This window comes from Hyla sarda, unplaced genomic scaffold (genome assembly GCF_029499605.1).
Source record: "Hyla sarda isolate aHylSar1 unplaced genomic scaffold, aHylSar1.hap1 scaffold_162, whole genome shotgun sequence".
NCBI lineage: Eukaryota > Metazoa > Chordata > Amphibia > Anura > Hylidae > Hyla > Hyla sarda.
In genome coordinates, this window is record NW_026608257.1 from 80108 (window position 1) to 102605 (window position 22498).

The following is a 22498-nucleotide window of genomic DNA, read 5'->3' on the forward strand; positions in this document are numbered from 1 at the left end:
CTCATCCCTTCCCCAATATCGCGCCACACCCCTACCCCTTAATTCCCTGGTTGAACTTGATGGACATATGTCTTTTTTCGACCGTACTAACTATGTAACTATGTAACATAACATGGGGGGGGGGGGGGGTCTCCTGGCTGTTCACACAGGTGTGTCATTGCTGTACATTGACCATGCATTGCTTCTGTGGTATTGCAAAGGCAAAGACAAATGCTTCCAGCCATCCATTGCACTAATGGATTGGTCATCAGCTGGCTGTCTATGTCCCGCATCAATATAGACCAAAGTACAGAGGGTTAGGCTATGCTATTGTGCACCTACCTGATGCATCAGAAGGTGCGAGGCCCTTGCTAAATTCTGTGCACAGACTTTGAGATCTATACTTTAGACTGTATCTAAACCTGCTCCAACATGGACTGACATTCTGGCCTACTTTCAGCCGATGCGACTTGTCTGTCGCTGAACAGTCGCTTTTTATGTATTCAGCACCTATGTATAATGTTGTAAAAATGCTCTAGAAGCTAAAGTCGCAGAAATGTCACACATATTTGGCCTGCAACTTTCTGTGCGACAAATTCAGACAGGAAAAATCAGTATAAATCCTTAGAAAATTATCCCCCAGTGTCTCCATCTGCTGGCGGTATTGAATAAGCATTGCTACACTGATGGGGTATGCATTAGACGAAAAAAAAGAAGAAAAAGAAGAATAATACGCCCAGAAAAGAGGCGAAAAGGAGAAAAACGTAAAAAAACGTGAAAAAAAAGTAAGAGGAAGAGAAGGGAAAAAAAGGTGGAAATGGGTTTAAAAGTGATTTCGGCGGAGATATATATATATATATATATATATATATATATATATATATATATACGCGCACACACACACATATATATAAACGTATTCTCCGTTGAGATATTGCAGCCGCTGCTGTGTCCAGGCCCAGGAGCCTTAGCACTGTGCTGTGATGTCACTCAATACCACTGACATCACTAGGTGTAAACAACATCTCTCCTTTGCTGTGTATGTGACTATGGAGCTGTTTGGTGATGTCGTCTATTATGGCCTTCATAGAAGCAACAGGAATTGTTGCATCCATCTAGAACCCTCAGAACTACAGTGCTATGATGTCACTCACTTCCACAGGCCTTGCAGAGTGTAAACAACAACAACCCAGCTTTGTTGTGTATGTAACCATAGGGATTTGTGATGTCACCTAGAACCTTCACAGCAGCGACAGCTTTATGAGGAGCATCAGCACTGCTCTGTCTGAGCAGAACCATCACCGCCATAGGTTGTCAAATAACCTGGGTTTAACCCACACAGGTAAGTCCAATGGGGTGCAGGCATGTCCTCTATGCTTACAGCTTCCCGTGGGTGTTGGTTTGATACCGTTTGGGGACAGCCAAGGAGGCATCTGCAGGCAACAAAGGTAGGTGTGTGCTTGTGTGTGTGTTTCCTATGCAGATCCTAAGCCCAGTGTCACATGCAAGTAGGAGGAGTAAGAAGGGTTCCTGGCAAATCCGGGTTATGGATTGCATTTAAAAAGGCCCCGTGGGAGTGCAATGGGCCCCTGTCTTGCTGCTTAGCAATAATGGTATGGGTTTAGGTTCTGCTGTGTGTACTGGTGGTTGACTGCCCCCCAGCCCAGAGTGTGCATGGAAAATTGTCTGGCAGCCTCCCTGACAGCAAGCAGTGATAGTGCCCATGAAGGGCACCTTGTTGGGCCCGCCCCTTTCACGGTTATCGCTTCTCGGCCTTTTGGCTAAGATCAAGTGTAGTATCTGTTCTTATCAGTTTAATATCTGATACGTCCCCTATCTGGGGACCATATATTAAATGGATTTTTGAGAACGGGGGCCGATTTCGAAGCTTGCTTCCGTCGCCCTATGCATTGACCCGATATGGCAGTATCTTCGGGTACAGTGCACCACCCCCTTACAGGGTTAAAAAGAAAGATTCCTACTTTCATTGCTACCTGCTTGCTGGCTAGCCAGCTAGCCAGCCCTGTGGGCCTTGCTGCTGCTGCAGCCAAAAAACAAAAGGTGGTGCTGCTGCTGCTTCTGCTGCTTCTGCTTCTGCTTGTGTCTGGCCGCTGTTGGAGCGTCCAGGCACAGGACTTCTGCTGCTGCTGACTAAATGGCCTCCTTAATTGGATCATTTGAGTAGCCAGCACACCTGTGCAGGTAGGGCATGACATGATAGGCAGCTGCCTTGATAGCGGGTGGGTGCTGAATGTTCCTAATTGACAAAATAAGATTAATGCTTATGAAGAAATATAAAATCTCATCCCTTCCCCAATATCGCGCCACACCCCTACCCCTTAATTCCCTGGTTGAACTTGATGGACATATGTCTTTTTTCGACCGTACTAACTATGTAACTATGTAACATAACATGGGGGGGGGGGGGGGGTCTCCTGGCTGTTCACACAGGTGTGTCATTGCTGTACATTGACCATGCATTGCTTCTGTGGTATTGCAAAGGCAAAGACAAATGCTTCCAGCCATCCATTGCACTAATGGATTGGTCATCAGCTGGCTGTCTATGTCCCGCATCAATATAGACCAAAGTACAGAGGCTTAGGCTATGCTATTGTGCACCTACCTGATGCATCAGAAGGTGCGAGGCCCTTGCTAAATTCTGTGCACAGACTTTGAGATCTATACTTTAGACTGTATCTAAACCTGCTCCAACATGGACTGACATTCTGGCCTACTTTCAGCCGATGCGACTTGTCTGTCGCTGAACAGTCGCTTTTTATGTATTCAGCACCTATGTATAATGTTGTAAAAATGCTCTAGAAGCTAAAGTCGCAGAAATGTCACACATATTTGGCCTGCAACTTTCTGTGCGACAAATTCAGACAGGAAAAATCAGTATAAATCCTTAGAAAATTATCCCCCAGTGTCTCCATCTGCTGGCGGTATTGAATAAGCATTGCTGCACTGATGGGGTATGCATTAGACGAAAAAAAAGAAGAAAAAGAAGAATAATACGCCCAGAAAAGAGGCGAAAAGGAGAAAAACGTAAAAAAACGTGAAAAAAAAGTAAGAGGAAGAGAAGGGAAAAAAAGGTGGAAATGGGTTTAAAAGTGATTTCGGCGGAGAAATATATATATATATATATATATATATATATATACGCGCACACACACACATATATATAAACGTATTCTCCGTTGAGATATTGCAGCCGCTGCTGTGTCCAGGCCCAGGAGCCTTAGCACTGTGCTGTGATGTCACTCAATACCACTGACATCACTAGGTGTAAACAACATCTCTCCTTTGCTGTGTATGTGACTATGGAGCTGTTTGGTGATGTCGTCTATTATGGCCTTCATAGAAGCAACAGGAGATTGTTGCATCCATCTAGAACCCTCAGAACTACAGTGCTATGATGTCACTCACTTCCACAGGCCTTGCAGAGTGTAAACAACAACAACCCAGCTTTGTTGTGTATGTAACCATAGGGATTTGTGATGTCACCTAGAACCTTCACAGCAGCGACAGCTTTATGAGGAGCATCAGCACTGCTCTGCCTGAGCAGAACCATCACCGCCATAGGTTGTCAAATAACCCGGGTTTAACCCACACAGGTAAGTCCAATGGGGTGCAGGCATGTCCTCTATGCTTACAGCTTCCCGTGGGTGTTGGTTTGATACCGTTTGGGGACAGCCAAGGAGGCATCTGCAGGCAACAAAGGTAGGTGTGTGCTTGTGTGTGTGTTTCCTATGCAGATCCTAAGCCCAGTGTCACATGCAAGTAGGAGGAGTAAGAAGGGTTCCTGGCAAATCCGGGTTATGGATTGCATTTAAAAAGGCCCCGTGGGAGTGCAATGGGCCCCTGTCTTGCTGCTTAGCAATAATGGTATGGGTTTAGGTTCTGCTGTGTGTACTGGTGGTTGACTGCCCCCCAGCCCAGAGTGTGCATGGAAAATTGTCTGGCAGCCTCCCTGACAGCAAGCAGTGATAGTGCCCATGAAGGGCACCTTGTTGGGCCCGCCCCTTTCACGGTTATCGCTTCTCGGCCTTTTGGCTAAGATCAAGTGTAGTATCTGTTCTTATCAGTTTAATATCTGATATGTCCCCTATCTGGGGACCATATATTAAATGGATTTTTGAGAACGGGGGCCGATTTCGAAGCTTGCTTCCGTCGCCCTATGCATTGACCCGATATGGCAGTATCTTCGGGTACAGTGCACCACCCCCTTACAGGGTTAAAAAGAAAGATTCCTACTTTCATTGCTACCTGCTTGCTGGCTAGCCAGCTAGCCAGCCCTGTGGGCCTTGCTGCTGCTGCAGCCAAAAAACAAAAGGTGGTGCTGCTGCTGCTTCTGCTGCTTCTGCTTCTGCTTGTGTCTGGCCGCTGTTGGAGCGTCCAGGCACAGGACTTCTGCTGCTGCTGACTAAATGGCCTCCTTAATTGGATCATTTGAGTAGCCAGCACACCTGTGCAGGTAGGGCATGACATGATAGGCAGCTGCCTTGATAGCGGGTGGGTGCTGAATGTTCCTAATTGACAAAATAAGATTAATGCTTATGAAGAAATATAAAATCTCATCCCTTCCCCAATATCGCGCCACACCCCTACCCCTTAATTCCCTGGTTGAACTTGATGGACATATGTCTTTTTTCGACCGTACTAACTATGTAACTATGTAACATAACATGGGGGGGGGGGGGGGTCTCCTGGCTGTTCACACAGGTGTGTCATTGCTGTACATTGACCATGCATTGCTTCTGTGGTATTGCAAAGGCAAAGACAAATGCTTCCAGCCATCCATTGCACTAATGGATTGGTCATCAGCTGGCTGTCTATGTCCCGCATCAATATAGACCAAAGTACAGAGGGTTAGGCTATGCTATTGTGCACCTACCTGATGCATCAGAAGGTGCGAGGCCCTTGCTAAATTCTGTGCACAGACTTTGAGATCTATACTTTAGACTGTATCTAAACCTGCTCCAACATGGACTGACATTCTGGCCTACTTTCAGCCGATGCGACTTGTCTGTCGCTGAACAGTCGCTTTTTATGTATTCAGCACCTATGTATAATGTTGTAAAAATGCTCTAGAAGCTAAAGTCGCAGAAATGTCACACATATTTGGCCTGCAACTTTCTGTGCGACAAATTCAGACAGGAAAAATCAGTATAAATCCTTAGAAAATTATCCCCCAGTGTCTCCATCTGCTGGCGGTATTGAATAAGCATTGCTGCACTGATGGGGTATGCATTAGACGGAAAAAAAGAAGAAAAAGAAGAATAATACGCCCAGAAAAGAGGCGAAAAGGAGAAAAACGTAAAAAAACGTGAAAAAAAAGTAAGAGGAAGAGAAGGGAAAAAAAGGTGGAAATGGGTTTAAAAGTGATTTCGGCGGAGAAATATATATATATATATATATATATATATATATATATATATATATATATATATACGCGCACACACACACATATATATAAACGTATTCTCCGTTGAGATATTGCAGCCGCTGCTGTGTCCAGGCCCAGGAGCCTTAGCACTGTGCTGTGATGTCACTCAATACCACTGACATCACTAGGTGTAAACAACATCTCTCCTTTGCTGTGTATGTGACTATGGAGCTGTTTGGTGATGTCGTCTATTATGGCCTTCATAGAAGCAACAGGAGATTGTTGCATCCATCTAGAACCCTCAGAACTACAGTGCTATGATGTCACTCACTTCCACAGGCCTTGCAGAGTGTAAACAACAACAACCCAGCTTTGTTGTGTATGTAACCATAGGGATTTGTGATGTCACCTAGAACCTTCACAGCAGCGACAGCTTTATGAGGAGCATCAGCACTGCTCTGCCTGAGCAGAACCATCACCGCCATAGGTTGTCAAATAACCCGGGTTTAACCCACACAGGTAAGTCCAATGGGGTGCAGGCATGTCCTCTATGCTTACAGCTTCCCGTGGGTGTTGGTTTGATACCGTTTGGGGACAGCCAAGGAGGCATCTGCAGGCAACAAAGGTAGGTGTGTGCTTGTGTGTGTGTTTCCTATGCAGATCCTAAGCCCAGTGTCACATGCAAGTAGGAGGAGTAAGAAGGGTTCCTGGCAAATCCGGGTTATGGATTGCATTTAAAAAGGCCCCGTGGGAGTGCAATGGGCCCCTGTCTTGCTGCTTAGCAATAATGGTATGGGTTTAGGTTCTGCTGTGTGTACTGGTGGTTGACTGCCCCCCAGCCCAGAGTGTGCATGGAAAATTGTCTGGCAGCCTCCCTGACAGCAAGCAGTGATAGTGCCCATGAAGGGCACCTTGTTGGGCCCGCCCCTTTCACGGTTATCGCTTCTCGGCCTTTTGGCTAAGATCAAGTGTAGTATCTGTTCTTATCAGTTTAATATCTGATACGTCCCCTATCTGGGGACCATATATTAAATGGATTTTTGAGAACGGGGGCCGATTTCGAAGCTTGCTTCCGTCGCCCTATGCATTGACCCGATATGGCAGTATCTTCGGGTACAGTGCACCACCCCCTTACAGGGTTAAAAAGAAAGATTCCTACTTTCATTGCTACCTGCTTGCTGGCTAGCCAGCTAGCCAGCCCTGTGGGCCTTGCTGCTGCTGCAGCCAAAAAACAAAAGGTGGTGCTGCTGCTGCTTCTGCTGCTTCTGCTTCTGCTTGTGTCTGGCCGCTGTTGGAGCGTCCAGGCACAGGACTTCTGCTGCTGCTGACTAAATGGCCTCCTTAATTGGATCATTTGAGTAGCCAGCACACCTGTGCAGGTAGGGCATGACATGATAGGCAGCTGCCTTGATAGCGGGTGGGTGCTGAATGTTCCTAATTGACAAAATAAGATTAATGCTTATGAAGAAATATAAAATCTCATCCCTTCCCCAATATCGCGCCACACCCCTACCCCTTAATTCCCTGGTTGAACTTGATGGACATATGTCTTTTTTCGACCGTACTAACTATGTAACTATGTAACATAACATGGGGGGGGGGGGGGGGGTCTCCTGGCTGTTCACACAGGTGTGTCATTGCTGTACATTGACCATGCATTGCTTCTGTGGTATTGCAAAGGCAAAGACAAATGCTTCCAGCCATCCATTGCACTAATGGATTGGTCATCAGCTGGCTGTCTATGTCCCGCATCAATATAGACCAAAGTACAGAGGGTTAGGCTATGCTATTGTGCACCTACCTGATGCATCAGAAGGTGCGAGGCCCTTGCTAAATTCTGTGCACAGACTTTGAGATCTATACTTTAGACTGTATCTAAACCTGCTCCAACATGGACTGACATTCTGGCCTACTTTCAGCCGATGCGACTTGTCTGTCGCTGAACAGTCGCTTTTTATGTATTCAGCACCTATGTATAATGTTGTAAAAATGCTCTAGAAGCTAAAGTCGCAGAAATGTCACACATATTTGGCCTGCAACTTTCTGTGCGACAAATTCAGACAGGAAAAATCAGTATAAATCCTTAGAAAATTATCCCCCAGTGTCTCCATCTGCTGGCGGTATTGAATAAGCATTGCTGCACTGATGGGGTATGCATTAGACGAAAAAAAAGAAGAAAAAGAAGAATAATACGCCCAGAAAAGAGGCGAAAAGGAGAAAAACGTAAAAAAACGTGAAAAAAAAGTAAGAGGAAGAGAAGGGAAAAAAAGGTGGAAATGGGTTTAAAAGTGATTTCGGCGCGGAGAAATATATATATATATATATATATATATATATATATATATATATATACGCGCACACACACACATATATATAAACGTATTCTCCGTTGAGATATTGCAGCCGCTGCTGTGTCCAGGCCCAGGAGCCTTAGCACTGTGCTGTGATGTCACTCAATACCACTGACATCACTAGGTGTAAACAACATCTCTCCTTTGCTGTGTATGTGACTATGGAGCTGTTTGGTGATGTTGTCTATTATGGCCTTCATAGAAGCAACAGGAGATTGTTGCATCCATCTAGAACCCTCAGAACTACAGTGCTATGATGTCACTCACTTCCACAGGCCTTGCAGAGTGTAAACAACAACAACCCAGCTTTGTTGTGTATGTAACCATAGGGATTTGTGATGTCACCTAGAACCTTCACAGCAGCGACAGCTTTATGAGGAGCATCAGCACTGCTCTGCCTGAGCAGAACCATCACCGCCATAGGTTGTCAAATAACCCGGGTTTAACCCACACAGGTAAGTCCAATGGGGTGCAGGCATGTCCTCTATGCTTACAGCTTCCCGTGGGTGTTGGTTTGATACCGTTTGGGGACAGCCAAGGAGGCATCTGCAGGCAACAAAGGTAGGTGTGTGCTTGTGTGTGTGTTTCCTATGCAGATCCTAAGCCCAGTGTCACATGCAAGTAGGAGGAGTAAGAAGGGTTCCTGGCAAATCCGGGTTATGGATTGCATTTAAAAAGGCCCCGTGGGAGTGCAATGGGCCCCTGTCTTGCTGCTTAGCAATAATGGTATGGGTTTAGGTTCTGCTGTGTGTACTGGTGGTTGACTGCCCCCCAGCCCAGAGTGTGCATGGAAAATTGTCTGGCAGCCTCCCTGACAGCAAGCAGTGATAGTGCCCATGAAGGGCACCTTGTTGGGCCCGCCCCTTTCACGGTTATCGCTTCTCGGCCTTTTGGCTAAGATCAAGTGTAGTATCTGTTCTTATCAGTTTAATATCTGATACGTCCCCTATCTGGGGACCATATATTAAATGGATTTTTGAGAACGGGGGCCGATTTCGAAGCTTGCTTCCGTCGCCCTATGCATTGACCCGATATGGCAGTATCTTCGGGTACAGTGCACCACCCCCTTACAGGGTTAAAAAGAAAGATTCCTACTTTCATTGCTACCTGCTTGCTGGCTAGCCAGCTAGCCAGCCCTGTGGGCCTTGCTGCTGCTGCAGCCAAAAAACAAAAGGTGGTGCTGCTGCTGCTTCTGCTGCTTCTGCTTCTGCTTGTGTCTGGCCGCTGTTGGAGCGTCCAGGCACAGGACTTCTGCTGCTGCTGACTAAATGGCCTCCTTAATTGGATCATTTGAGTAGCCAGCACACCTGTGCAGGTAGGGCATGACATGATAGGCAGCTGCCTTGATAGCGGGTGGGTGCTGAATGTTCCTAATTGACAAAATAAGATTAATGCTTATGAAGAAATATAAAATCTCATCCCTTCCCCAATATCGCGCCACACCCCTACCCCTTAATTCCCTGGTTGAACTTGATGGACATATGTCTTTTTTCGACCGTACTAACTATGTAACTATGTAACATAACATGGGGGGGGGGGGGTCTCCTGGCTGTTCACACAGGTGTGTCATTGCTGTACATTGACCATGCATTGCTTCTGTGGTATTGCAAAGGCAAAGACAAATGCTTCCAGCCATCCATTGCACTAATGGATTGGTCATCAGCTGGCTGTCTATGTCCCGCATCAATATAGACCAAAGTACAGAGGGTTAGGCTATGCTATTGTGCACCTACCTGATGCATCAGAAGGTGCGAGGCCCTTGCTAAATTCTGTGCACAGACTTTGAGATCTATACTTTAGACTGTATCTAAACCTGCTCCAACATGGACTGACATTCTGGCCTACTTTCAGCCGATGCGACTTGTCTGTCGCTGAACAGTCGCTTTTTATGTATTCAGCACCTATGTATAATGTTGTAAAAATGCTCTAGAAGCTAAAGTCGCAGAAATGTCACACATATTTGGCCTGCAACTTTCTGTGCGACAAATTCAGACAGGAAAAATCAGTATAAATCCTTAGAAAATTATCCCCCAGTGTCTCCATCTGCTGGCGGTATTGAATAAGCATTGCTGCACTGATGGGGTATGCATTAGACGAAAAAAAAGAAGAAAAAGAAGAATAATACGCCCAGAAAAGAGGCGAAAAGGAGAAAAACGTAAAAAAACGTGAAAAAAAAGTAAGAGGAAGAGAAGGGAAAAAAAGGTGGAAATGGGTTTAAAAGTGATTTCGGCGGAGAATATATATATATATATATATATATATATATATATATACGCGCACACACACACATATATATAAACGTATTCTCCGTTGAGATATTGCAGCCGCTGCTGTGTCCAGGCCCAGGAGCCTTAGCACTGTGCTGTGATGTCACTCAATACCACTGACATCACTAGGTGTAAACAACATCTCTCCTTTGCTGTGTATGTGACTATGGAGCTGTTTGGTGATGTCGTCTATTATGGCCTTCATAGAAGCAACAGGAGATTGTTGCATCCATCTAGAACCCTCAGAACTACAGTGCTATGATGTCACTCACTTCCACAGGCCTTGCAGAGTGTAAACAACAACAACCCAGCTTTGTTGTGTATGTAACCATAGGGATTTGTGATGTCACCTAGAACCTTCACAGCAGCGACAGCTTTATGAGGAGCATCAGCACTGCTCTGCCTGAGCAGAACCATCACCGCCATAGGTTGTCAAATAACCCGGGTTTAACCCACACAGGTAAGTCCAATGGGGTGCAGGCATGTCCTCTATGCTTACAGCTTCCCGTGGGTGTTGGTTTGATACCGTTTGGGGACAGCCAAGGAGGCATCTGCAGGCAACAAAGGTAGGTGTGTGCTTGTGTGTGTGTTTCCTATGCAGATCCTAAGCCCAGTGTCACATGCAAGTAGGAGGAGTAAGAAGGGTTCCTGGCAAATCCGGGTTATGGATTGCATTTAAAAAGGCCCCGTGGGAGTGCAATGGGCCCCTGTCTTGCTGCTTAGCAATAATGGTATGGGTTTAGGTTCTGCTGTGTGTACTGGTGGTTGACTGCCCCCCAGCCCAGAGTGTGCATGGAAAATTGTCTGGCAGCCTCCCTGACAGCAAGCAGTGATAGTGCCCATGAAGGGCACCTTGTTGGGCCCGCCCCTTTCACGGTTATCGCTTCTCGGCCTTTTGGCTAAGATCAAGTGTAGTATCTGTTCTTATCAGTTTAATATCTGATACGTCCCCTATCTGGGGACCATATATTAAATGGATTTTTGAGAACGGGGGCCGATTTCGAAGCTTGCTTCCGTCGCCCTATGCATTGACCCGATATGGCAGTATCTTCGGGTACAGTGCACCACCCCCTTACAGGGTTAAAAAGAAAGATTCCTACTTTCATTGCTACCTGCTTGCTGGCTAGCCAGCTAGCCAGCCCTGTGGGCCTTGCTGCTGCTGCAGCCAAAAAACAAAAGGTGGTGCTGCTGCTGCTTCTGCTGCTTCTGCTTCTGCTTGTGTCTGGCCGCTGTTGGAGCGTCCAGGCACAGGACTTCTGCTGCTGCTGACTAAATGGCCTCCGGCCTCCTTAATTGGATCATTTGAGTAGCCAGCACACCTGTGCAGGTAGGGCATGACATGATAGGCAGCTGCCTTGATAGCGGGTGGGTGCTGAATGTTCCTAATTGACAAAATAAGATTAATGCTTATGAAGAAATATAAAATCTCATCCCTTCCCCAATATCGTGCCACACCCCTACCCCTTAATTCCCTGGTTGAACTTGATGGACATATGTCTTTTTTCGACCGTACTAACTATGTTACTATGTAACATAACATGGGGGGGGGGGGGGGTCTCCTGGCTGTTCACACAGGTGTGTCATTGCTGTACATTGACCATGCATTGCTTCTGTGGTATTGCAAAGGCAAAGACAAATGCTTCCAGCCATCCATTGCACTAATGGATTGGTCATCAGCTGGCTGTCTATGTCCCGCATCAATATAGACCAAAGTACAGAGGGTTAGGCTATGCTATTGTGCACCTACCTGATGCATCAGAAGGTGCGAGGCCCTTGCTAAATTCTGTGCACAGACTTTGAGATCTATACTTTAGACTGTATCTAAACCTGCTCCAACATGGACTGACATTCTGGCCTACTTTCAGCCGATGCGACTTGTCTGTCGCTGAACAGTCGCTTTTTATGTATTCAGCACCTATGTATAATGTTGTAAAAATGCTCTAGAAGCTAAAGTCGCAGAAATGTCACACATATTTGGCCTGCAACTTTCTGTGCGACAAATTCAGACAGGAAAAATCAGTATAAATCCTTAGAAAATTATCCCCCAGTGTCTCCATCTGCTGGCGGTATTGAATAAGCATTGCTGCACTGATGGGGTATGCATTAGACGAAAAAAAAGAAGAAAAAGAAGAATAATACGCCCAGAAAAGAGGCGAAAAGGAGAAAAACGTAAAAAAACGTGAAAAAAAAGTAAGAGGAAGAGAAGGGAAAAAAAGGTGGAAATGGGTTTAAAAGTGATTTCGGCGGAGAAATATATATATATATATATATATATATATATACGCGCACACACACACATATATATATAAACGTATTCTCCGTTGAGATATTGCAGCCGCTGCTGTGTCCAGGCCCAGGAGCCTTAGCACTGTGCTGTGATGTCACTCAATACCACTGACATCACTAAAAAACGTGAAAAAAAAGTAAGAGGAAGAGAAGGGAAAAAAAGGTGGAAATGGGTTTAAAAGTGATTTCGGCGGAGAAATATATATATATATATATATATATATATATATATATATATATACGCGCACACACACACATATATATAAACGTATTCTCCGTTGAGATATTGCAGCCGCTGCTGTGTCCAGGCCCAGGAGCCTTAGCACTGTGCTGTGATGTCACTCAATACCACTGACATCACTAGGTGTAAACAACATCTCTCCTTTGCTGTGTATGTGACTATGGAGCTGTTTGGTGATGTCGTCTATTATGGCCTTCATAGAAGCAACAGGAGATTGTTGCATCCATCTAGAACCCTCAGAACTACAGTGCTATGATGTCACTCACTTCCACAGGCCTTGCAGAGTGTAAACAACAACAACCCAGCTTTGTTGTGTATGTAACCATAGGGATTTGTGATGTCACCTAGAACCTTCACAGCAGCGACAGCTTTATGAGGAGCATCAGCACTGCTCTGCCTGAGCAGAACCATCACCGCCATAGGTTGTCAAATAACCCGGGTTTAACCCACACAGGTAAGTCCAATGGGGTGCAGGCATGTCCTCTATGCTTACAGCTTCCCGTGGGTGTTGGTTTGATACCGTTTGGGGACAGCCAAGGAGGCATCTGCAGGCAACAAAGGTAGGTGTGTGCTTGTGTGTGTGTTTCCTATGCAGATCCTAAGCCCAGTGTCACATGCAAGTAGGAGGAGTAAGAAGGGTTCCTGGCAAATCCGGGTTATGGATTGCATTTAAAAAGGCCCCGTGGGAGTGCAATGGGCCCCTGTCTTGCTGCTTAGCAATAATGGTATGGGTTTAGGTTCTGCTGTGTGTACTGGTGGTTGACTGCCCCCCAGCCCAGAGTGTGCATGGAAAATTGTCTGGCAGCCTCCCTGACAGCAAGCAGTGATAGTGCCCATGAAGGGCACCTTGTTGGGCCCGCCCCTTTCACGGTTATCGCTTCTCGGCCTTTTGGCTAAGATCAAGTGTAGTATCTGTTCTTATCAGTTTAATATCTGATACGTCCCCTATCTGGGGACCATATATTAAATGGATTTTTGAGAACGGGGGCCGATTTCGAAGCTTGCTTCCGTCGCCCTATGCATTGACCCGATATGGCAGTATCTTCGGGTACAGTGCACCACCCCCTTACAGGGTTAAAAAGAAAGATTCCTACTTTCATTGCTACCTGCTTGCTGGCTAGCCAGCTAGCCAGCCCTGTGGGCCTTGCTGCTGCTGCAGCCAAAAAACAAAAGGTGGTGCTGCTGCTGCTTCTGCTGCTTCTGCTTCTGCTTGTGTCTGGCCGCTGTTGGAGCGTCCAGGCACAGGACTTCTGCTGCTTGCTGACTAAATGGCCTCCTTAATTGGATCATTTGAGTAGCCAGCACACCTGTGCAGGTAGGGCATGACATGATAGGCAGCTGCCTTGATAGCGGGTGGGTGCTGAATGTTCCTAATTGACAAAATAAGATTAATGCTTATGAAGAAATATAAAATCTCATCCCTTCCCCAATATCGCGCCACACCCCTACCCCTTAATTCCCTGGTTGAACTTGATGGACATATGTCTTTTTTCGACCGTACTAACTATGTAACTATGTAACATAACATGGGGGGGGGGGGGGGGGTCTCCTGGCTGTTCACACAGGTGTGTCATTGCTGTACATTGACCATGCATTGCTTCTGTGGTATTGCAAAGGCAAAGACAAATGCTTCCAGCCATCCATTGCACTAATGGATTGGTCATCAGCTGGCTGTCTATGTCCCGCATCAATATAGACCAAAGTACAGAGGGTTAGGCTATGCTATTGTGCACCTACCTGATGCATCAGAAGGTGCGAGGCCCTTGCTAAATTCTGTGCACAGACTTTGAGATCTATACTTTAGACTGTATCTAAACCTGCTCCAACATGGACTGACATTCTGGCCTACTTTCAGCCGATGCGACTTGTCTGTCGCTGAACAGTCGCTTTTTATGTATTCAGCACCTATGTATAATGTTGTAAAAATGCTCTAGAAGCTAAAGTCGCAGAAATGTCACACATATTTGGCCTGCAACTTTCTGTGCGACAAATTCAGACAGGAAAAATCAGTATAAATCCTTAGAAAATTATCCCCCAGTGTCTCCATCTGCTGGCGGTATTGAATAAGCATTGCTGCACTGATGGGGTATGCATTAGACGAAAAAAAAGAAGAAAAAGAAGAATAATACGCCCAGAAAAGAGGCGAAAAGGAGAAAAACGTAAAAAAACGTGAAAAAAAAGCAAGAGGAAGAGAAGGGAAAAAAAGGTGGAAATGGGTTTAAAAGTGATTTCGGCGGAGAATATATATATATATATATATATATATATATATATATATATATATATACGCGCACACACACACATATATATATAAACGTATTCTCCGTTGAGATATTGCAGCCGCTGCTGTGTCCAGGCCCAGGAGCCTTAGCACTGTGCTGTGATGTCACTCAATACCACTGACATCACTAGGTGTAAACAACATCTCTCCTTTGCTGTGTATGTGACTATGGAGCTGTTTGGTGATGTCGTCTATTATGGCCTTCATAGAAGCAACAGGAGATTGTTGCATCCATCTAGAACCCTCAGAACTACAGTGCTATGATGTCACTCACTTCCACAGGCCTTGCAGAGTGTAAACAACAACAACCCAGCTTTGTTGTGTAATGTAACCATAGGGATTTGTGATGTCACCTAGAACCTTCACAGCAGCGACAGCTTTATGAGGAGCATCAGCACTGCTCTGCCTGAGCAGAACCATCACCGCCATAGGTTGTCAAATAACCCGGGTTTAACCCACACAGGTAAGTCCAATGGGGTGCAGGCATGTCCTCTATGCTTACAGCTTCCCGTGGGTGTTGGTTTGATACCGTTTGGGGACAGCCAAGGAGGCATCTGCAGGCAACAAAGGTAGGTGTGTGCTTGTGTGTGTGTTTCCTATGCAGATCCTAAGCCCAGTGTCACATGCAAGTAGGAGGAGTAAGAAGGGTTCCTGGCAAATCCGGGTTATGGATTGCATTTAAAAAGGCCCCGTGGGAGTGCAATGGGCCCCTGTCTTGCTGCTTAGCAATAATGGTATGGGTTTAGGTTCTGCTGTGTGTACTGGTGGTTGACTGCCCCCCAGCCCAGAGTGTGCATGGAAAATTGTCTGGCAGCCTCCCTGACAGCAAGCAGTGATAGTGCCCATGAAGGGCACCTTGTTGGGCCCGCCCCTTTCACGGTTATCGCTTCTCGGCCTTTTGGCTAAGATCAAGTGTAGTATCTGTTCTTATCAGTTTAATATCTGATACGTCCCCTATCTGGGGACCATATATTAAATGGATTTTTGAGAACGGGGGCCGATTTCGAAGCTTGCTTCCGTCGCCCTATGCATTGACCCGATATGGCAGTATCTTCGGGTACAGTGCACCACCCCCTTACAGGGTTAAAAAGAAAGATTCCTACTTTCATTGCTACCTGCTTGCTGGCTAGCCAGCTAGCCAGCCCTGTGGGCCTTGCTGCTGCTGCAGCCAAAAAACAAAAGGTGGTGCTGCTGCTGCTTCTGCTGCTTCTGCTTCTGCTTGTGTCTGGCCGCTGTTGGAGCGTCCAGGCACAGGACTTCTGCTGCTGCTGACTAAATGGCCTCCTTAATTGGATCATTTGAGTAGCCAGCACACCTGTGCAGGTAGGGCATGACATGATAGGCAGCTGCCTTGATAGCGGGTGGGTGCTGAATGTTCCTAATTGACAAAATAAGATTAATGCTTATGAAGAAATATAAAATCTCATCCCTTCCCCAATATCGCGCCACACCCCTACCCCTTAATTCCCTGGTTGAACTTGATGGACATATGTCTTTTTTCGACCGTACTAACTATGTAACTATGTAACATAACATGGGGGGGGGGGGGGGGTCTCCTGGCTGTTCACACAGGTGTGTCATTGCTGTACATTGACCATGCATTGCTTCTGTGGTATTGCAAAGGCAAAGACAAATGCTTCCAGCCATCCATTGCACTAATGGATTGGTCATCAGCTGGCTGTCTATGTCCCGCATCAATATAGACCAAAGTACAGAGGGTTAGGCTATGCTATTGTGCACCTACCTGATGCATCAGAAGGTGCGAGGCCCTTGCTAAATTCTGTGCACAGACTTTGAGATCTATACTTTAGACTGTATCTAAACCTGCTCCAACATGGACTGACATTCTGGCCTACTTTCAGCCGATGCGACTTGTCTGTCGCTGAACAGTCGCTTTTTATGTATTCAGCACCTATGTATAATGTTGTAAAAATGCTCTAGAAGCTAAAGTCGCAGAAATGTCACACATATTTGGCCTGCAACTTTCTGTGCGACAAATTCAGACAGGAAAAATCAGTATAAATCCTTAGAAAATTATCCCCCAGTGTCTCCATCTGCTGGCGGTATTGAATAAGCATTGCTGCACTGATGGGGTATGCATTAGACGAAAAAAAAGAAGAAAAAGAAGAATAATACGCCCAGAAAAGAGGCGAAAAGGAGAAAAACGTAAAAAAACGTGAAAAAAAAGTAAGAGGAAGAGAAGGGAAAAAAAGGTGGAAATGGGTTTAAAAGTGATTTCGGCGGAGAAATATATATATATATATATATATATATATATATATATATATATACGCGCACACACACACATATATATAAACGTATTCTCCGTTGAGATATTGCAGCCGCTGCTGTGTCCAGGCCCAGGAGCCTTAGCACTGTGCTGTGATGTCACTCAATACCACTGACATCACTAGGTGTAAACAACATCTCTCCTTTGCTGTGTATGTGACTATGGAGCTGTTTGGTGATGTCGTCTATTATGGCCTTCATAGAAGCAACAGGAGATTGTTGCATCCATCTAGAACCCTCAGAACTACAGTGCTATGATGTCACTCACTTCCACAGGCCTTGCAGAGTGTAAACAACAACAACCCAGCTTTGTTGTGTATGTAACCATAGGGATTTGTGATGTCACCTAGAACCTTCACAGCAGCGACAGCTTTATGAGGAGCATCAGCACTGCTCTGCCTGAGCAGAACCATCACCGCCATAGGTTGTCAAATAACCCGGGTTTAACCCACACAGGTAAGTCCAATGGGGTGCAGGCATGTCCTCTATGCTTACAGCTTCCCGTGGGTGTTGGTTTGATACCGTTTGGGGACAGCCAAGGAGGCATCTGCAGGCAACAAAGGTAGGTGTGTGCTTGTGTGTGTGTTTCCTATGCAGATCCTAAGCCCAGTGTCACATGCAAGTAGGAGGAGTAAGAAGGGTTCCTGGCAAATCCGGGTTATGGATTGCATTTAAAAAGGCCCCGTGGGAGTGCAATGGGCCCCTGTCTTGCTGCTTAGCAATAATGGTATGGGTTTAGGTTCTGCTGTGTGTACTGGTGGTTGACTGCCCCCCAGCCCAGAGTGTGCATGGAAAATTGTCTGGCAGCCTCCCTGACAGCAAGCAGTGATAGTGCCCATGAAGGGCACCTTGTTGGGCCCGCCCCTTTCACGGTTATCGCTTCTCGGCCTTTTGGCTAAGATCAAGTGTAGTATCTGTTCTTATCAGTTTAATATCTGATACGTCCCCTATCTGGGGACCATATATTAAATGGATTTTTGAGAACGGGGGCCGATTTCGAAGCTTGCTTCCGTCGCCCTATGCATTGACCCGATATGGCAGTATCTTCGGGTACAGTGCACCACCCCCTTACAGGGTTAAAAAGAAAGATTCCTACTTTCATTGCTACCTGCTTGCTGGCTAGCCAGCTAGCCAGCCCTGTGGGCCTTGCTGCTGCTGCAGCCAAAAAACAAAAGGTGGTGCTGCTGCTGCTTCTGCTGCTTCTGCTTCTGCTTGTGTCTGGCCGCTGTTGGAGCGTCCAGGCACAGGACTTCTGCTGCTGCTGACTAAATGGCCTCCTTAATTGGATCATTTGAGTAGCCAGCACACCTGTGCAGGTAGGGCATGACATGATAGGCAGCTGCCTTGATAGCGGGTGGGTGCTGAATGTTCCTAATTGACAAAATAAGATTAATGCTTATGAAGAAATATAAAATCTCATCCCTTCCCCAATATCGCGCCACACCCCTACCCCTTAATTCCCTGGTTGAACTTGATGGACATATGTCTTTTTTCGACCGTACTAACTATGTTACTATGTAACATAACATGGGGGGGGGGGGGGGTCTCCTGGCTGTTCACACAGGTGTGTCATTGCTGTACATTGACCATGCATTGCTTCTGTGGTATTGCAAAGGCAAAGACAAATGCTTCCAGCCATCCATTGCACTAATGGATTGGTCATCAGCTGGCTGTCTATGTCCCGCATCAATATAGACCAAAGTACAGAGGGTTAGGCTATGCTATTGTGCACCTACCTGATGCATCAGAAGGTGCGAGGCCCTTGCTAAATTCTGTGCACAGACTTTGAGATCTATACTTTAGACTGTATCTAAACCTGCTCCAACATGGACTGACATTCTGGCCTACTTTCAGCCGATGCGACTTGTCTGTCGCTGAACAGTCGCTTTTTATGTATTCAGCACCTATGTATAATGTTGTAAAAATGCTCTAGAAGCTAAAGTCGCAGAAATGTCACACATATTTGGCCTGCAACTTTCTGTGCGACAAATTCAGACAGGAAAAATCAGTATAAATCCTTAGAAAATTATCCCCCAGTGTCTCCATCTGCTGGCGGTATTGAATAAGCATTGCTGCACTGATGGGGTATGCATTAGACGAAAAAAAAGAAGAAAAAGAAGAATAATACGCCCAGAAAAGAGGCGAAAAGGAGAAAAACGTAAAAAAACGTGAAAAAAAGTAAGAGGAAGAGAAGGGAAAAAAAGGTGGAAATGGGTTTAAAAGTGATTTCGGCGGAGAAATATATATATATATATATATATATATATATATATATATATATGCGCACACACACACATATATATAAACGTATTCTCCGTTGAGATATTGCAGCCGCTGCTGTGTCCAGGCCCAGGAGCCTTAGCACTGTGCTGTGATGTCACTCAATACCACTGACATCACTAGGTGTAAACAACATCTCTCCTTTGCTGTGTATGTGACTATGGAGCTGTTTGGTGATGTCGTCTATTATGGCCTTCATAGAAGCAACAGGAGATTGTTGCATCCATCTAGAACCCTCAGAACTACAGTGCTATGATGTCACTCACTTCCACAGGCCTTGCAGAGTGTAAACAACAACAACCCAGCTTTGTTGTGTATGTAACCATAGGGATTTGTGATGTCACCTAGAACCTTCACAGCAGCGACAGCTTTATGAGGAGCATCAGCACTGCTCTGCCTGAGCAGAACCATCACCGCCATAGGTTGTCAAATAACCCGGGTTTAACCCACACAGGTAAGTCCAATGGGGTGCAGGCATGTCCTCTATGCTTACAGCTTCCCGTGGGTGTTGGTTTGATACCGTTTGGGGACAGCCAAGGAGGCATCTGCAGGCAACAAAGGTAGGTGTGTGCTTGTGTGTGTGTTTCCTATGCAGATCCTAAGCCCAGTGTCACATGCAAGTAGGAGGAGTAAGAAGGGTTCCTGGCAAATCCGGGTTATGGATTGCATTTAAAAAGGCCCCGTGGGAGTGCAATGGGCCCCTGTCTTGCTGCTTAGCAATAATGGTATGGGTTTAGGTTCTGCTGTGTGTACTGGTGGTTGACTGCCCCCCAGCCCAGAGTGTGCATGGAAAATTGTCTGGCAGCCTCCCTGACAGCAAGCAGTGATAGTTCCCATGAAGGGCACCTTGTTGGGCCCGCCCCTTTCACGGTTATCGCTTCTCGGCCTTTTGGCTAAGATCAAGTGTAGTATCTGTTCTTATCAGTTTAATATCTGATACGTCCCCTATCTGGGGACCATATATTAAATGGATTTTTGAGAACGGGGGCCGATTTCGAAGCTTGCTTCCGTCGCCCTATGCATTGACCCGATATGGCAGTATCTTCGGGTACAGTGCACCACCCCCTTACAGGGTTAAAAAGAAAGATTCCTACTTTCATTGCTACCTGCTTGCTGGCTAGCCAGCTAGCCAGCCCTGTGGGCCTTGCTGCTGCTGCAGCCAAAAAACAAAAGGTGGTGCTGCTGCTGCTTCTGCTGCTTCTGCTTCTGCTTGTGTCTGGCCGCTGTTGGAGCGTCCCGGCACAGGACTTCTGCTGCTGCTGACTAAATGGCCTCCTTAATTGGATCATTTGAGTAGCCAGCACACCTGTGCAGGTAGGGCATGACATGATAGGCAGCTGCCTTGATAGCGGGTGGGTGCTGAATGTTCCTAATTGACAAAATAAGATTAATGCTTATGAAGAAATATAAAATCTCATCCCTTCCCCAATATCGCGCCACACCCCTACCCCTTAATTCCCTGGTTGAACTTGATGGACATATGTCTTTTTTCGACCGTACTAACTATGTAACTATGTAACATAACATGGGGGGGGGGGGGGGTCTCCTGGCTGTTCACACAGGTGTGTCATTGCTGTACATTGACCATGCATTGCTTCTGTGGTATTGCAAAGGCAAAGACAAATGCTTCCAACCATCCATTGCACTAATGGATTGGTCATCAGCTGGCTGTCTATGTCCCGCATCAATATAGACCAAAGTACAGAGGGTTAGGCTATGCTATTGTGCACCTACCTGATGCATCAGAAGGTGCGAGGCCCTTGCTAAATTCTGTGCACAGACTTTGAGATCTATACTTTAGACTGTATCTAAACCTGCTCCAACATGGACTGACATTCTGGCCTACTTTCAGCCGATGCGACTTGTCTGTCGCTGAACAGTCGCTTTTTATGTATTCAGCACCTATGTATAATGTTGTAAAAATGCTCTAGAAGCTAAAGTCGCAGAAATGTCACACATATTTGGCCTGCAACTTTCTGTGCGACAAATTCAGACAGGAAAAATCAGTATAAATCCTTAGAAAATTATCCCCCAGTGTCTCCATCTGCTGGCGGTATTGAATAAGCATTGCTGCACTGATGGGGTATGCATTAGACGAAAAAAAAGAAGAAAAAGAAGAATAATACGCCCAGAAAAGAGGCGAAAAGGAGAAAAACGTAAAAAAACGTGAAAAAAAAGCAAGAGGAAGAGAAGGGAAAAAAAGGTGGAAATGGGTTTAAAAGTGATTTCGGCGGAGAAATATATATATATATATATATATATATATATATATATATATATATATACGCGCACACACACACATATATATAAACGTATTCTCCGTTGAGATATTGCAGCCGCTGCTGTGTCCAGGCCCAGGAGCCTTAGCACTGTGCTGTGATGTCACTCAATACCACTGACATCACTAGGTGTAAACAACATCTCTCCTTTGCTGTGTATGTGACTATGGAGCTGTTTGGTGATGTCGTCTATTATGGCCTTCATAGAAGCAACAGGAGATTGTTGCATCCATCTAGAACCCTCAGAACTACAGTGCTATGATGTCACTCACTTCCACAGGCCTTGCAGAGTGTAAACAACAACAACCCAGCTTTGTTGTGTATGTAACCATAGGGATTTGTGATGTCACCTAGAACCTTCACAGCAGCGACAGCTTTATGAGGAGCATCAGCACTGCTCTGCCTGAGCAGAACCATCACCGCCATAGGTTGTCAAATAACCCGGGTTTAACCCACACAGGTAAGTCCAATGGGGTGCAGGCATGTCCTCTATGCTTACAGCTTCCCGTGGGTGTTGGTTTGATACCGTTTGGGGACAGCCAAGGAGGCATCTGCAGGCAACAAAGGTAGGTGTGTGCTTGTGTGTGTGTTTCCTATGCAGATCCTAAGCCCAGTGTCACATGCAAGTAGGAGGAGTAAGAAGGGTTCCTGGCAAATCCGGGTTATGGATTGCATTTAAAAAGGCCCCGTGGGAGTGCAATGGGCCCCTGTCTTGCTGCTTAGCAATAATGGTATGGGTTTAGGTTCTGCTGTGTGTACTGGTGGTTGACTGCCCCCCAGCCCAGAGTGTGCATGGAAAATTGTCTGGCAGCCTCCCTGACAGCAAGCAGTGATAGTGCCCATGAAGGGCACCTTGTTG

General features: G+C 46.0%; 9 non-coding genes across 9 annotated transcripts; all 9 read left to right on the top strand.

Moving 5' to 3' along the window:
• Positions 1 to 1740: 1740 nt before the first annotated feature.
• LOC130311185 (U2 spliceosomal RNA) lies at positions 1741 to 1931 on the top strand. Its single transcript, XR_008859612.1, has one exon. It is a non-coding gene; the product is annotated as a U2 spliceosomal RNA (small nuclear RNA).
• Positions 1932 to 4012: 2081 nt separating this feature from the next.
• Positions 4013 to 4203, top strand: LOC130311039 (U2 spliceosomal RNA). Its single transcript, XR_008859480.1, has one exon. It is a non-coding gene; the product is annotated as a U2 spliceosomal RNA (small nuclear RNA).
• A 2100-nt stretch (positions 4204 to 6303) lies between these two features.
• On the top strand, positions 6304 to 6494 carry LOC130311196 (U2 spliceosomal RNA). The gene has a single exon (XR_008859616.1). It is a non-coding gene; the product is annotated as a U2 spliceosomal RNA (small nuclear RNA).
• A 2096-nt stretch (positions 6495 to 8590) lies between these two features.
• Positions 8591 to 8781, top strand: LOC130311205 (U2 spliceosomal RNA). Its single transcript, XR_008859618.1, has one exon. It is a non-coding gene; the product is annotated as a U2 spliceosomal RNA (small nuclear RNA).
• Positions 8782 to 10862: 2081 nt separating this feature from the next.
• On the top strand, positions 10863 to 11053 carry LOC130311206 (U2 spliceosomal RNA). Its single transcript, XR_008859619.1, has one exon. It is a non-coding gene; the product is annotated as a U2 spliceosomal RNA (small nuclear RNA).
• Positions 11054 to 13383: 2330 nt separating this feature from the next.
• On the top strand, positions 13384 to 13574 carry LOC130311207 (U2 spliceosomal RNA). Its single transcript, XR_008859620.1, has one exon. It is a non-coding gene; the product is annotated as a U2 spliceosomal RNA (small nuclear RNA).
• Positions 13575 to 15673: 2099 nt separating this feature from the next.
• On the top strand, positions 15674 to 15864 carry LOC130311208 (U2 spliceosomal RNA). Its single transcript, XR_008859621.1, has one exon. It is a non-coding gene; the product is annotated as a U2 spliceosomal RNA (small nuclear RNA).
• A 2091-nt stretch (positions 15865 to 17955) lies between these two features.
• Positions 17956 to 18146, top strand: LOC130311209 (U2 spliceosomal RNA). The gene has a single exon (XR_008859622.1). It is a non-coding gene; the product is annotated as a U2 spliceosomal RNA (small nuclear RNA).
• A 2087-nt stretch (positions 18147 to 20233) lies between these two features.
• On the top strand, positions 20234 to 20424 carry LOC130311210 (U2 spliceosomal RNA). Its single transcript, XR_008859623.1, has one exon. It is a non-coding gene; the product is annotated as a U2 spliceosomal RNA (small nuclear RNA).
• The last annotated feature ends 2074 nt before the right edge of the window (positions 20425 to 22498 follow it).